The following is a 14,231-nucleotide window of genomic DNA, read 5'->3' as shown; positions in this document are numbered from 1 at the left end:
ACCTTGCTGGGTCTTCCACTGCTGACATAATGGCACTCTTACAGTCTCAGGGTGGTAAAGTTAGCACACACAACACTCCACATGTAAAAACCATCACTACTCCCTTGTGTCGTATTTACAGCTTGTCATGTAGTGTTGCTAGGGATAGGTTCCTTGTGTAGAGTAAACACCAGCACACAGCCATGCGACAATAAGCCAAAAGCAGTTTTGAATTGTTCATGTAATTAAAAAAATTTAAAAATAGCAAAGTGAAGATGAATATTTTTATTTGTGCAAAACCCTTTGTTCACTTTAAATAGCTACCTCCCCCCCCAAAAAAAAATAAAAATAAAATAGAGAATACCCCAGTACCGCTTTCCACTCAGAGTTTGTACTGAATATATAATGTCTGCAAAGGGCTCACTACCCAGGAGACAGGTCACTCATACTTACAGATGTACCTAGTCTAATGGAAGATCTGGGAGACTCCCAATTTTTTGAAAGTCCATAATAAGGGCCAATTTGCCAAGATTCAATGAGAAATGCGTCATTTTAGCTTCACCCCTCAACCACAGACGGCCAATGTGTGGCATTATGCCAGATGGGGTGGCCAAGCCTACGGAGTGGTCTCTCGCGCTGGGCTTCCCCTGAAGAGAAGAAAAAGAATGTCAGTGGATTCCCTGTCCTATATTTGAAGCTAGTTTTCTCGGGTCAGCCTGATAATCTGTAGCCTGCAGATAGAGACATGATTCAGATCTTTGTACTGTTATTAGACTGTGATCGATTGTGCTAAAAAATTTTGCATCTAATTAAATATCTGTGGGTGTCATGGCCTGGATGAACTGACATAGAATGACCCTAGCTAAAAGGTTATTTATTATTATCTATATATATATCAGTGACGTGCGGTGAGGTTAATGACTGGGGAGGCACTATACATTGGTAATGGGATCCCAGCGGTCGTGATGCATCAGCGACATCCCGATATTTAAAATACCGACACTGGCTGATTTTAAAGGCTAACCCTGATCCCTGAACCCCCTAACCCTAACCATCCCTCGCCCACAGAGCAACCCTAACCTTCCCTGCCCTGCAATCTAACCCTCAATCCTCCCCACCCCCCGCAGCCTAACCCTAACCCTTGCTCTGCAGGGTAAACCTAGCACCCTCCTTCCCCCCAACTTACCTCTCCGACAGCCCGTGATAGCATCATTTGGGATCCCAGCGCCGGGATAGTGATGAACGCTGGTATACCGGTGACGGTATTCTGAGTAATGTCGGTATTCCAGCGTCGGTATTGTGGCTGCCAGGATCCCAACCAGATCATATATATTAAAGAAAAAAAAGGCACTGTACTCATATAATAATTGAATGAAGTATGGACATATACACAGAGCGGTACACGCACACACACACACTATAAGCCCTCTCACCTAGGTAATGAGAGAGCTAAGCTCACTCATTACCTTATATCAGCCGGGTACAGGGGCAAACGCAGGATTTACCTTGGGGGGTTCCTATATATATATATATATATATGGGGAGCTGTAGCTGGTTTGGTCTGAGAACCCCAGATGAATCGTGAGATACAAATTGTTATTGCTGGATTGCCAACTATGCTTATATTGCACATTGTCTTTTTAAAGCATTAAATAACTTTTCGGTTAAAGGAGTGCTGGTCTGGTCTACTGCATAAGCCCCTGCTGGAGCCTCACAGTGTGGACGGTTGGATATACTATTGGTTGACCTGGCACCCGACACTTTGGTACTTGGTGAAGTGCGGCTTTATCATCTTTATATCTACACACACACACATACACACACACACATGATTCACAGACACAGACTGCACACACAAACATATATAACACAACACACTGTGGCCCTCATTCCGAGTTGATCGGTCGGTATTTTTCATCGCATCGCAATGAAAATCCGCTTAGTACGCATGCGCAATATTCGCACTGCGACTGCGCCAAGTAATTTAACAATGAAGATAGTATTTTTACTCACGGCTTTTTCATCGCTCCGGCGATCGTAATGTGATTGACAGGAAATGGGTGTTACTGGGCGGAAACACGGCGTTTTATGGGCTTGTGGATGAAAACGCTACCGTTTCCGGAAAAAACGCAGGAGTGGCTGGAGAAACGGGGGAGTGTCTGGGCGAACGCTGGGTGTGTTTGTGACGTCAAACCAGGAACGACAAGCACTGAACTGATCGCACAGGCAGAGTAAGGTTGAAGTTACTCAGAAACCGCAAAGTAGTTTGTAATCGCAATATTGCGAATACATCGGTCGTAATTTTAAGAAGCTAAGATTCACTCCCAGTAGGCGTAGGCTTAGCGTGTGTAACTCTGCTAAATTCGCCTTGCGACCGATCAACTCGGAATGAGGGCCAGTATCTTTAAACAAAAAAATGCAGCGCACTGCACAGTGCACACATACCCGGAGGCTGCAAAGGACACACTGCCAGGGGCAAAAAGTGTAAAGCTGCATGAGGTCACACTGCCAATAGAAGAAACATATGATGTCACAAAGCCATAGAGGAGACACATGATGTCATATAGCCACCTATCTGCCCATTAAAGGCAGAAAACTACAATATAGGAATTAACCAGACTGAGAGGGGCTACTTTTCCTTACTAACACATACCTCCCAACTGTCCCGATTTTCGCGGGACAGTCCCGTTTTTTGGGGACTGTCCCGCTGTCCCACCCGCGGGCCACAGTGTCCCGCGTTGGGGGGGTCAGTTGGGAGGCTCTGTCAATCGCTGCTCTGCTTAGCAGAGCAGCGGTGAATAGACGCTGTGCGCATGCGCACAGCGTCTATTCAGTGGAGTCAGAGGGAGAGGGAGCATGCCAGCGGCTCACAGAGTGCTGGGCATGCCCCCTCAGTGACGAAAACGGGGGCATGGCTCGCGATCGCGGGTCCTCCCGCAAAGTCACGCCCCCTTTTCATAGACCACGCCACCTTTTCCGGAGGTATGCTAACATCATTGTTCAGGTGAAAGTTAAACTATTCAACAGTCATTTGAAACTAGCCACTAAATAATATTGGAAATAGAAAGAGCAGTTACTGCAACACGCCAGCTAAATATACATTAGATTTGAGGAGGGTGATTGAAATTTTTTTGGGGGTGCCTTGCGCCCAACGGAGCAATTCTATTGTTGCTCCGATCGGTCACGCATACCACAGGCATCCATTATTTCTGCTTGCCCCCTCATGAGGGGTCGAGCACAAATGTCTAAAAAGTCCGGATTTTCACACATTTCTTTTGTCTTTCCCAATAATTTAGTTTGGTTTAGCTGCTTTGGTGCTAATGGGTGTGATAAGTGTGAAAAATCCTGAGCACTCAGTGCCGGAACAAGCATCAGTATCAGTGCTGTAACTAGGCATTTTAGTGCTGTGTGTAAGAAACGGCATTGGCGCCATTTTTACACATTACGGCAGACAGCGTCCCCCTTTTTACACATTACGGCAGACAGCGTCCCCCTTTTTACACATTATGGCAGACAGCGTCCCCCTTTTTACACATTACGGCAGACAGCGTCCCCCTTTTTACACATTACGGAAGATAGCGTCCCTTTTTACACATTACGGAAGACAGCGTCCCCCTTTTTACACATTACGGCAGACAGCGTCCCCATTTTTACACATTACGGCAGAGTCCCCTTTTCACACATTACAGCAGCCAGTCCCCCTTTTTACACATTGTGGCAGGAGAGAGAGAGAGAGAGAGAGAGAGAGAGAGAGAGAGAGAGAGAGAGAGAGATACCATCTCTCCCCGCAGCAGGAGCAGACTGGACACTGGGGAGATTCAAATGTTCTATGGGTGCCCGTATTTGCACATACCCCATCACATTAGAAGTGGAGATATGGAAGGAGAGGGGACTGCTGCAGCGGCGCTACTACCAATGACATATCGCTGCTGCGGCTCCAGTCCCCCTCCCTCCTCCTCCTTCCCTGCCTCCGGCGCTGCTCTCTCCTCCAGCGCGGCGCACAGCAAAAAACTGGCAGCTTGTAATGAGTCAATTTGACTCATTACAAGCCGCTGGCCACGTGCCCTCAGGTAGTTACGGTGCTGATCAGTATATCTCCACTTCTAATGTGATGGGGTATGTGCAAATACGGGCACCCATAGAACATTTGAATCTCCCCAGTGTCCGGTCTGCTCCTGATAGGCAGACTTTGGTAATGAAGCTTTATTTATCCTCATAGCTATAAAACACAGATAATTAAGGTGGGAGAACATTTTAGGTGTTAAATCTTTACGTTTTTAAATTGACCTTCAAAGAGATGTAAAACAACATCTTTAAAGTAGTGCCCGAGTGGAGCATAATCTATGTTCCTGACAGCCGCGGAACAGGGAGGAGAACAATACTGTATGCAGGGCCGGATTAAAAATGGGGCGGATGAAGCTGCAGCTCCAGGCCCCCCATTGCAAACAGGCCCACAGGAGACTGACAGCCATGACAGGAAAATAACTTTTTCCTGTCACTGTCAGCGACTGTCCTCTCTCCCATGCCCCGACGCCAGCACTCTCACCAAGAGCCACAGAACGGTGCAGGCAGTGTGGTGGCCGCATCTCTCCCCCAGTCTCTCCTTCTCCGGGGTCCTGACTGATCCTGTCACTCACAAGCTCCGCCCCCTCAGACTACACGAGGAGCCGAGCTGCTGCTGCTGCATGAAGCCTGGTAATTGTAAGTTGTACAATGGCTTCTGGATAAGTAGCATCGACTGCTTTGTGTGTGTAGTGTTTGTGTGCATGTAGTGGTGTGTATGTATGTACATGTGATGGTGTGTACTGTATGTGTGTTTGTGTGTACTGTATGTCTGTGTAGTGTGTACTGTGTGTAGTGTATGTGTGTAGTGTGCACTATGCACTATGTGGTGATGTGTGTGTACTGTCTGTGTGTATATGTGGTGGTGTGTGTGCGTGTACTGTGCATGTGTATATGCAGTGGCGTGTGTGTGTGTGTGTGTGTGTGTGTGTATATATATATATATATATATATATATATATATATATGTGGTGGTGTGTGTACTGTGTGTAGTGATGTGTTTGTGTACTGTATGTGTATGTAGTGTATACTGTGCGTGTGTATATGCAGTGGTGGTGTGTGTACTGTATGTGTGTGTACGGTGTCTATATGTGGTGGTATACGTGTGTGTGTGTGTGTGTGTGTGTGTGTGTGTGTGTGTGTGCGTATATTTGGTTGTGGGTGTGTGCTTTATGTGTGGTGTGTGTACTGTGTGCGTGTGTATATGTCGTGGTGTGTGTACTGTGTCTATATGTGGTGGGGGTGTAGTATGGTAAGCCGGCGGCCGGGCTCCCGGCGACCAGCATACCGGCGACGGGAGCCCGACCGCTGGCATACCGACAGCGTGGTGAGAGCAAATGAGCCCCTTGCGCTGATACCGCTTCTCCCCCATATTGCCAGATCATACATTTACCCAAAAAAGAGCACGGCGCTATGCTCCACCTCCTAGATGTTACACTTATCCCCACAGCAATGATGTAACGGAATAACTTTTACGCTGACAAAAGGAGGTCGCCGGGGCTCTGTATGTAACGTACCAGCGATATGCTCCACCTTTGATGTTTGTAGTTACAGTACAAAGTTACTGTATATCCAAGATGCTATTAACCAACATTAGGAATGGAGAAGGCCAGCAGCTGTTAAAGTACTTTACACACAATGCTGTGGGGATAAGAGTAACATCTAGGAGGTGGAGCATAGCACCGCGCTCTTTTTGAACCGTACAGTCAGACGCCCTCTCTCCAGAGACTGACATTGCTGGAATAAATAAGCACAACTAACTTTAATGGAATACAACTATTGAAACTAAATTTCTATATGACACTTTTTAGGATTGGATACCATCGATTAAGGATTTCTGCCCATAAACCCTTATTGGGTAACCTTAATTATTTGAAGATAAAAGGAGTCTTGTTCAATTGTTCAGTTAATATATTTTTAATGATATATTGCTATTATGTGTGCATAATGTCTATGTAATATTCATTTTTTATAAATTTGTTATTGTGCTCCCTAGGTATTCCTGATACCTTTTTTTGTTAGGGGTTAAAGTGTATGAGAACGGGGCAGAACTGCGTTTCCGTCAGTTGTATGTGGAATAAGCGGCACTGCTACTGTGGGCATTTATTGTGTGTATAAGCGGCACTGATACCTTGTGGGCATTATGGGTATAAGCGGCACTGATACCTTGTGGGCATTATGGGTATAAGCGGCACTGATACCTTGTGGGCATTATGGGTATAAGCGGCATTGATACTGTGGACGTTAACATGTATGTAAGTGGCACTGCTACCACGGACATTTATTATGTGTATAAGAGGCACTGCTGCCACGGGGAATTATTATGTGTATAAGGGGCATTCCTACCGTGGGCATCATTATGTGTATAAGCGGCACTGCTATTTACAGGGGGTTTCCTTTTGTTTGTTGACTTTCACATTACACTGTTGATATAAGTGAAGTGGAGATGGCAATTAAGGTGACTGAAGGAAGGCCACACCCCCACACCACTGATCATTCCCCCAACACCACTAGCCACACCCCATGTGGCGGCGCACAATTAGGCCCTTTGTAAATTTCAGCTCCAGGCCCATGTGGACCTTAATCTGGCACTGACTGTATGGAGATGCTGTGTATGAGCAGCATCTCCCACTCACTCACAGGCGCTGTAGGGAGACTTTGCTGGCAAGAGCTCCCTGCAGGCTGCAGCGGTAGCTGCGATCGCGGTCGCGGCCTTTCTTAGAGACGGAGACACAGCTGCCTCCGTCTCTAAAAAGCAATTTCACTCCATGCGCTACTGAGGTACCTGCTGGTCACATTTCCTCCCCAACTTTTGCTGCCAGTGCTGTGGTAATCTCCTGTCCCTCGCCCGCTGGAATTATGAGCTGTCAAAGGAGAGACTGAGCTCGGTGTCTGCGGCGGTCCAGGGACTCGGGTCTGCGGCTGCGCCCCTCTCCTCCAGTATACGGCCAGGCTTCCTCCGGTAAGCGGGTCCCGGCGTTGCAGTGGCAGGGCGCTCACTATAACAGCGGGTCCGGGCTGCAGAAAATGGCCAGCCTCGGCCATTACGCTCCTAGCGCAGTGCTTCGGTCTCTCTCTTCCTGGATGGTCACATGACACATCCGAGGGGTCTCCAATCACCGCTCAAGCCACTGTGAGGCATGCCTCACTTGGCTCTATTTTAACAGGTGTGATTGGGCTTCTGTGTAACCCCGCCTCACTCTATAGGCAGCGCTGCAGCAGTCCCCATCTATGAGACGTGAGGCAGAGCTTTTGCTGCCTCACGTCTAGTTTCCCACTGCAGTTCCACAGAGATCCTAAAATCTGAAGAGTATTAACTATACAAATGATTACTTTAATACAAAGAAGATGATTATTTGTTATAAATATCTTCTTTGTATTATTTTAATCACTTTATAGTAAAAACTCTGGAGAATGACAGGGGAGGCACTGCCTCCCCTGACTGCACGTCCCTGATATATATATATATATATATATATATATATGTATATAAATGCGAAAGCCCTCACTCACTCACTCATCACTAATTCTCTTACTTCCCAATATGTTAGGAAGCTGAAATTCAACATAGGTATTCTTCAGGTGGGAAATAGGAAAACGACATAAATAGAATTTTAATAAACCTCTCCTAAGGGGATGAAAAGGGAGTTGACATAATGATGTCATTACCGATGCCGTGGCTTGCGCTGCGTGAATGATAATGCCCGAACGCACAATCAGATCAAAATTTTGATTGCACCACCAATGTGTAGAATTGAATAAACTACAAAAATGGTCTTGTCACTTCTTACTGTATCTTCTACAGGTGCTCCTCGGGTAATGCTAAGTACCATTGATTAATATTTACTTACATTAAGACGTCTCAAATTTACATCTCTAGAGATTTACTACATTTTTAACACTCATTTATATGTACAACCGTGAAAATCAGAAACTCCCGAGTGAAGAATGGGGAGAACAGCTAGTTTATACTATTCCTGGTTCTCAATGGCTGCAAATTGTAGGAGTTACTGTATATTAGCTGAAATGGTTTTTAGACTAATTTAAAAGTAGTGGAACTAACCAGGGGCGGATTTACCGCAAGGCGAACTAGGCGCCCGCTTAGGGCCTGGAGGGTCCCAAGGGGCCCCCCTGGCCAGGCCTCAGGAAATCTAGCTCATCCATCCTTTAGACAGAAAAATCTTTCTCTAACGTCCTAGTGGATGCTGGGAACTCCGAAAGGACCATGCGGAATAGCGGCTCCGCAGGAGACTGGGCACAACTAAAAGAAAGCTTTTAGACTACCTGGTGTGCACTGGCTCCTCCCACTATGACCCTCCTCCAAGCCTCAGTTAGATTTCTGTGCCCGGCCGAGCTGGATGCACACTAGGGGCTCTCCTGAGCTCCTAGAAAGAAAGTTTATTTTAGGTTTTTTATTTTACAGTGAGACCTGCTGGCAACAGGCTCACTGCATCGAGGGACTAAGACGGAGAAGAAGCGAACCTACCTGCTTGCAGCTAGCTTGGGCTTCTTAGGCTACTGGACACCATTAGCTCCAGAGGGATCGACCGCATGGACCTGGCCTTGGTGTTCGTTCCCGGAGCCGCGCCGCCGTCCCCCTTACAGAGCCAGAAGCAAGAAGAGGTCCGGAAAATCGGCGGCAGAAGACATCAGTCTTCACCAAGGTAGCGCACAGCACTGCAGCTGTGCGCCATTGCTCCTCATGCACACTTCACACTCCGGTCACTGAGGGTGCAGGGCGCTGGGGGGGGGGGCGCCCTGAGCAGCAATATAAGACACCTTGGCTGGCAAATATATCACAATATATAGCCCCAGAGGCTATATATGTGATAAATACCCCTGCCAGAATCCATAAAAAAGCGGGAGAAAAGTCCGCGAAAAAGGGGCACACTGGCGCCATTTTCTCTTCACAGTGCAGCTGGAAGACAGCTCCCCAGGCTCTCCCCTGTAGTTTGCAGGCTCAAAGGGTTAAAAAGAGAGGGGGGGCACTAAATTTAGGCGCAATATTGTATATACAAGCAGCTATTGGGAAAAATTCACTCAATATAGTGTTAATCCCTAAATTATATAGCGCTCTGGTGTGTGCTGGCATACTCTCTCTCTGTCTCCCCAAAGGGCTGTGTGGGGTCCTGTCCTCAGTCAGAGCATTCCCTGTGTGTGTGCGGTGTGTCGGTACGGCTGTGTCGACACGTTTGATGAGGAGGCTTATGTGATGGCAGAGCAGATGCCGATAAATGTGATGTCGCCCCCTGTGGGGCCGACACCAGAGTGGATGGATAGGTGGAAGGTATAAACCGACAGTGTCAACTCCTTACATAAAAGGCTGGATGACGTAACAGCTATGGGACAGCCGGCTTCTCAGCCCGCGCCTGCCCAGGCGTCTCAAAGGCCATCAGGGGCTCAAAAACGCCCGCTCCCTCAGATGGCAGACACAGATGTCGACACGGAGTCTGACTCCAGTGTCGATGAGGTTGAGACATATACACAATCCACTAGGAACATCCGTTACATGATCCCGGCAATAAAAAATGTGTTACACATTTCTGACATTAACCCAAGTACCACTAAAAAAGGGTTTTATGTTTGGGGAGAAAAAGCAGGCAGTGTTTTGTTCCCCCATCAAATGAGTGAATGAAGTGTGAAAAAGCGTGGGTTCCCCCGATAAGAAACTGGTAATTTCTAAAAAGTTACTGATGGCGTACCCTTTCCCGCCAGAGGATAAGTTACGCTGGGAGATATCCCCTAGGGTGGATAAGGCGCTCACACGTTTGTCAAAAAAGGTGGCACTGCCGTCTTAGGATACGGCCACTTTGAAGGTACCTGCTGATAAAAAGCAGGAGGCTATCCTGAAGTCTGTATTTACACACTCAGGTACTAGACTGAGACCTGCAGATAGTGCTGCTGCAGCGTGGTCTGTAACCCTGTCAAACAGGGATACTATTTTGCGAACATAAGACGTCGTCTTATATATGAGGGATGCACAGAGGGATATTTTGCCGGCTGGCATCCAGAATTAATGCAATGTCCATTCTGTCAGGAGGGTATTAGAGACCCGACACTGGACAGGTGATGCTGACTTTAAAAGGCACATAGAGCCTTATAAGGGTGAGGAATTGTTTGGGGATGGTCTCTGGGACCTCGTATCCACAGCAACAGCTGGGAAGAAATTTTTTTTACCTCAGGTTTCCTCACAGCCTAAGAAAGCACTGTATTATCTGGTACAGTCCTTTCGGCTTCAGAAAAGCAAGCGGGTAAAAGGCGCTTCCTTTCTGCACAGAGACGAGGGAGGAGGAAAAAAGCTGCACCAGTCAGCCAGTTCCCAGAATCAAAATTCTTCCCCCGCTTCCTCTGAGTCCACCGCGTGACGCGGGGGCTCCACAGGCGTAGCCAGGTACGGTGGGGGGCCGCCTCAAAAATTTCAGCGATCAGTGGGCTCGCTCACAGGTGGATCCCTGGATCCTTCAAGTAGTATCTCAGGGGTACAGGCTGGAATTCGAGGCGTCTTCCCCCCCCCCCCCCCCCCCCGCCGTTTCCTCAAATCTGCCTTGCCGACAACTCCCTCAGGCAGGGAGGCTGTACTAGAGGCAATTCACAAGCTGTATTCCCAGCAGGTGATAGTCAAGGTGCCCCTACTTCAACAAGGACGGGGTTACTATTCCACACTGTTTGTGGTACCGAAACCGGACGGTTCGGTGAGACCCATTTTAAATTTGAAATCCTTGAACACATACATAAAAAAATTCAAGTTCAAGATGGAATCGCTCAGGGCGGTTATTGCAAGCCTGGAGGAGGGGGATTACATGGTATCCCTGGACATCAAGGAGGCTTACCTACATGTCCCCATTTACCATCCTCACCAGGAGTACCTCAGATTTGTGGTACAGGATTGCCATTACCAATTCCAAACACTGCCGTTTGGACTGTCCACGGCACCGAGGGTCTTTACCAAGGTAATGGCAGAAATGATGATACTCCTTCGAAAAAGGGAGTTTTAATTATCCCGTACTTGGACGATCTCCTTATAAAGGCGAGGTCCAAGGAGCAGTTGTTGGTCGGAGTAGCACTATCTCGGGAAGTGCTACAACAGCACGGATGGATTCTATACATTCCAAAGTCACAGCTGGTTCCTACCACACGCCTACTGTTCCTGGGGATGGTTCTGGACACAGAACAGAAAAAAGTGTTTCTCCCGCAGGAGAAAGCCAAGGAGCTGTCATCTCTAGTCAGAGACCTCCTGAAACCAAAACAGGTATCTGTGCATCACTGCACACGAGTCCTGGGAAAAATGGTAGCTTCTTACGAAGCAAAATTCCATTCGGCAGGTTCCATGCAAGAACTTTTCAGTGGGACCTCTTGGACAAGTGGTCGGGATCGCATCTTCAGATGCATCGGCTGATAACCCTGTCTCCAAGGACCAGGGTATCTCTACTGTGGTGGCTGCAGAGTGCTCATCTTCAAGAGGGCCGCAGATTCGGCATACAGGACTGGGTCCTGGTAACCACGGATGCCAGCCTTCGAGGCTGGGGGGCAGTCACACAGGGAAGAAATTTCCAAGGACTTTGGTCAAGTCAGGAGTCGTCCCTACACATAAATATTCTGGAACTGAGGGCCATTTACAATGCCCTAAGTCTGGCAAGGCCTCTGCTTCAAAACCAGCCGGTACTGATCCAATCAGACAACATCACGGCAGTCGCCCATGTAAACCGACAGGGCGGCACAAGAAGCAGGATGGCGATGGCAGAAGCCTCAAGGATTCTCCGATGGGCGGAAAATCACGTCTTAGCACTGTCAGCAGTGTTCATTCCGGGAGTGGACAACTGGGAAGCAGACTTCCTCAGCAGACACGACCTACACCCGGGAGAGTGGGGACTTCATCCAGAAGTCTGCCAACTGTTGGTAAACCGTTGGGAAAGGCCACAGGTGGACATGATGGCGTCCCGCCTAAACAAAAACTAGATATTGCGCCAGGTCAAGGGACCCTCAGGCAATAGCTGTGGACGCTCTAGTGACACCGTGGGTGTACCAGTCGGTTTATGTATTCCCTCCTCTGCCTCTCATACCAAAGGTACTGAGAATAATAAGAACGATACTCGTGGTTCCGGATGGGCCAAGAAGAGCTTGGTACCCAGAACTTCAAGAAATGATATCAGAGGACCCATGGCCTCTACCGCTCAGACAGGATCTGCTACAGCAGGGGCCCTGTCTGTTCCAAGACTTACCGCGGCTGCGTTTGACGGCATGGCGGTTGAATTCCGGATCCTAAAGGAAAAGGGCATTCCGGAGGAAGTCATTCCTACGCTGATAAAAGCCAGGAAAGAAGTAACCGCAAACCATTATCACCGTATTTGGCGAAAATATGTTGCGTGGTGTGAGGCCAGGAAGGCCCCAACAGAGGACTTTCAGCTGGGTCGTTTTCTGCACTTCCTACAGTCAGGAGTGACTATGGGCCTAAACTTGGGTTCCATTTAGGTCAGATTTCGGCTCTGTCGATTTTCTTCCAGAAAGAACTGGCTTCACTGCCTGGAGTTCAGACATTTGTAAAGGGAGTGCTACATATTCAGCCCCCTTTTGTGCCTCCTGTGGCACCTTGGGATCTCAACGTGGTGTTGAGTTTCCTAAAATCACATTGGTTTGAGCCACTTGAAACTGTGGATTTGAAATATCTCACGTGGAAAGTGGTCATGTTATTGGCCTTGGGTTCGGCCAGGCGTGTGTCAGAATGGGCGGCTTTGTCATGTAAAAGCCCTTATCTGATTTTCCATATGGATAGGGCAGAATTGAGGACTCGTCCCCAGTTTCTCCCTAAGGTGGTATCAGCTTTTCACTTGAACCAACCTATTGTAGTGCCTGCGGCTACTAGGGACTTGGAAGATTCCAAGTTACTGGACGTAGTCAGGGCCTTAAAAAATTATATTTCCAGGACGGCTGGAGTCAGGAAAACTGACTCGCTTTTTGTCCTGTAGGCACCCAACAAAATAGGTGCTCCTGCTTCTAAGCAGACTATTGCTCGCTGAATTTGTAGCACAATTCAGCTGGAGCATTATGCGGCTGGATTGCCGCATCCTAAATCAGTAAAAGCCCATTCCACGAGGAAAGTGGGCTCATCTTGGGCGGCTGCCCGAGGGGTCTCGGCTTTACAACTTTGCCGAGCTGCAACTTGGTCAGGGGCAAACACGTTTGCTAAATTCTACAAATTTGATACCCTGGCTGAGGAGGACCTTGAGTTCTCTCATTCGGTGCTGCAGAGTCATCCGCACTCTCCCGCTCGTTTGGGAGCTTTGGTATAATCCCCATGGTCCTTTCGGAGTTCCCAGCATCCACTAGGACGTTAGAGAAAATAAGATTTTACTCACCGGTAAATCTATTTCTCGTAGTCCGTAGTGGATGCTGGGCGCCCATCCCAAGTGCGGATTGTCTGCAATACTTGTATATAGTTATTGTTAACTAAAGGGTTATTGTTATGAGCCATCTGTTGAGAGGCTCAGTTATGTTTCATACTGTTAACTGGGTATCATATCACGAGTTATACGGTGTGATTGGTGTGGCTGGTATGAGTCTTACCCGGGATTCAAAATCCTTCCTTATTGTGTACGCTCGTCCGGGCACGGTGTCCTAACTGAGGCTTGGAGGAGGGTCATAGTGGGAGGAGCCAGTGCACACCAGGTAGTCTAAAAGCTTTCTTTTAGTTGTGCCCAGTCTCCTGCGGAGCCGCTATTCCCCATGGTCCTTTCGGAGTTCCCAGCATCCACTACGGACTACGAGAAATAGATTTACTGGTGAGTAAAATCTTATTTTTTCCTGTTATACTAGTCTGCAGCCAGCTGCCGTCCCACTGAAGCCCTGCCCACTACCTCTCCCCTCACTGACCACCCACTCACATTTCAAACAAGGTGGGGTATACTGTCTCACCGTGACATGTGCAGACGCTGCTGCCCACTGGCTGGAGCTCCACCCGCACCCGCTTCAGATAACTCCTGCTTCCTGTGCTCCCTATCTCTCCCACCATCATCCTCCCCTTCATCAGCTCCCTTTTCTTCTTCTGTCTCTTCTCCCCTCAAGGCTCCTATGAGCCCCCCCCCCCATCGCGCCACCCCCCCCCCCCCCCAGGCACCCCCAACATTCATGAAAACCCCTAGCTCCCCCATCACAGCACCCCCGAAAATCATGGTAAGCCACAGGGCATACGCGCA

This window comes from Pseudophryne corroboree, chromosome 6 (genome assembly GCF_028390025.1).
Source record: "Pseudophryne corroboree isolate aPseCor3 chromosome 6, aPseCor3.hap2, whole genome shotgun sequence".
NCBI lineage: Eukaryota > Metazoa > Chordata > Amphibia > Anura > Myobatrachidae > Pseudophryne > Pseudophryne corroboree.
Note: the sequence above shows the minus strand (reverse complement) of the source record.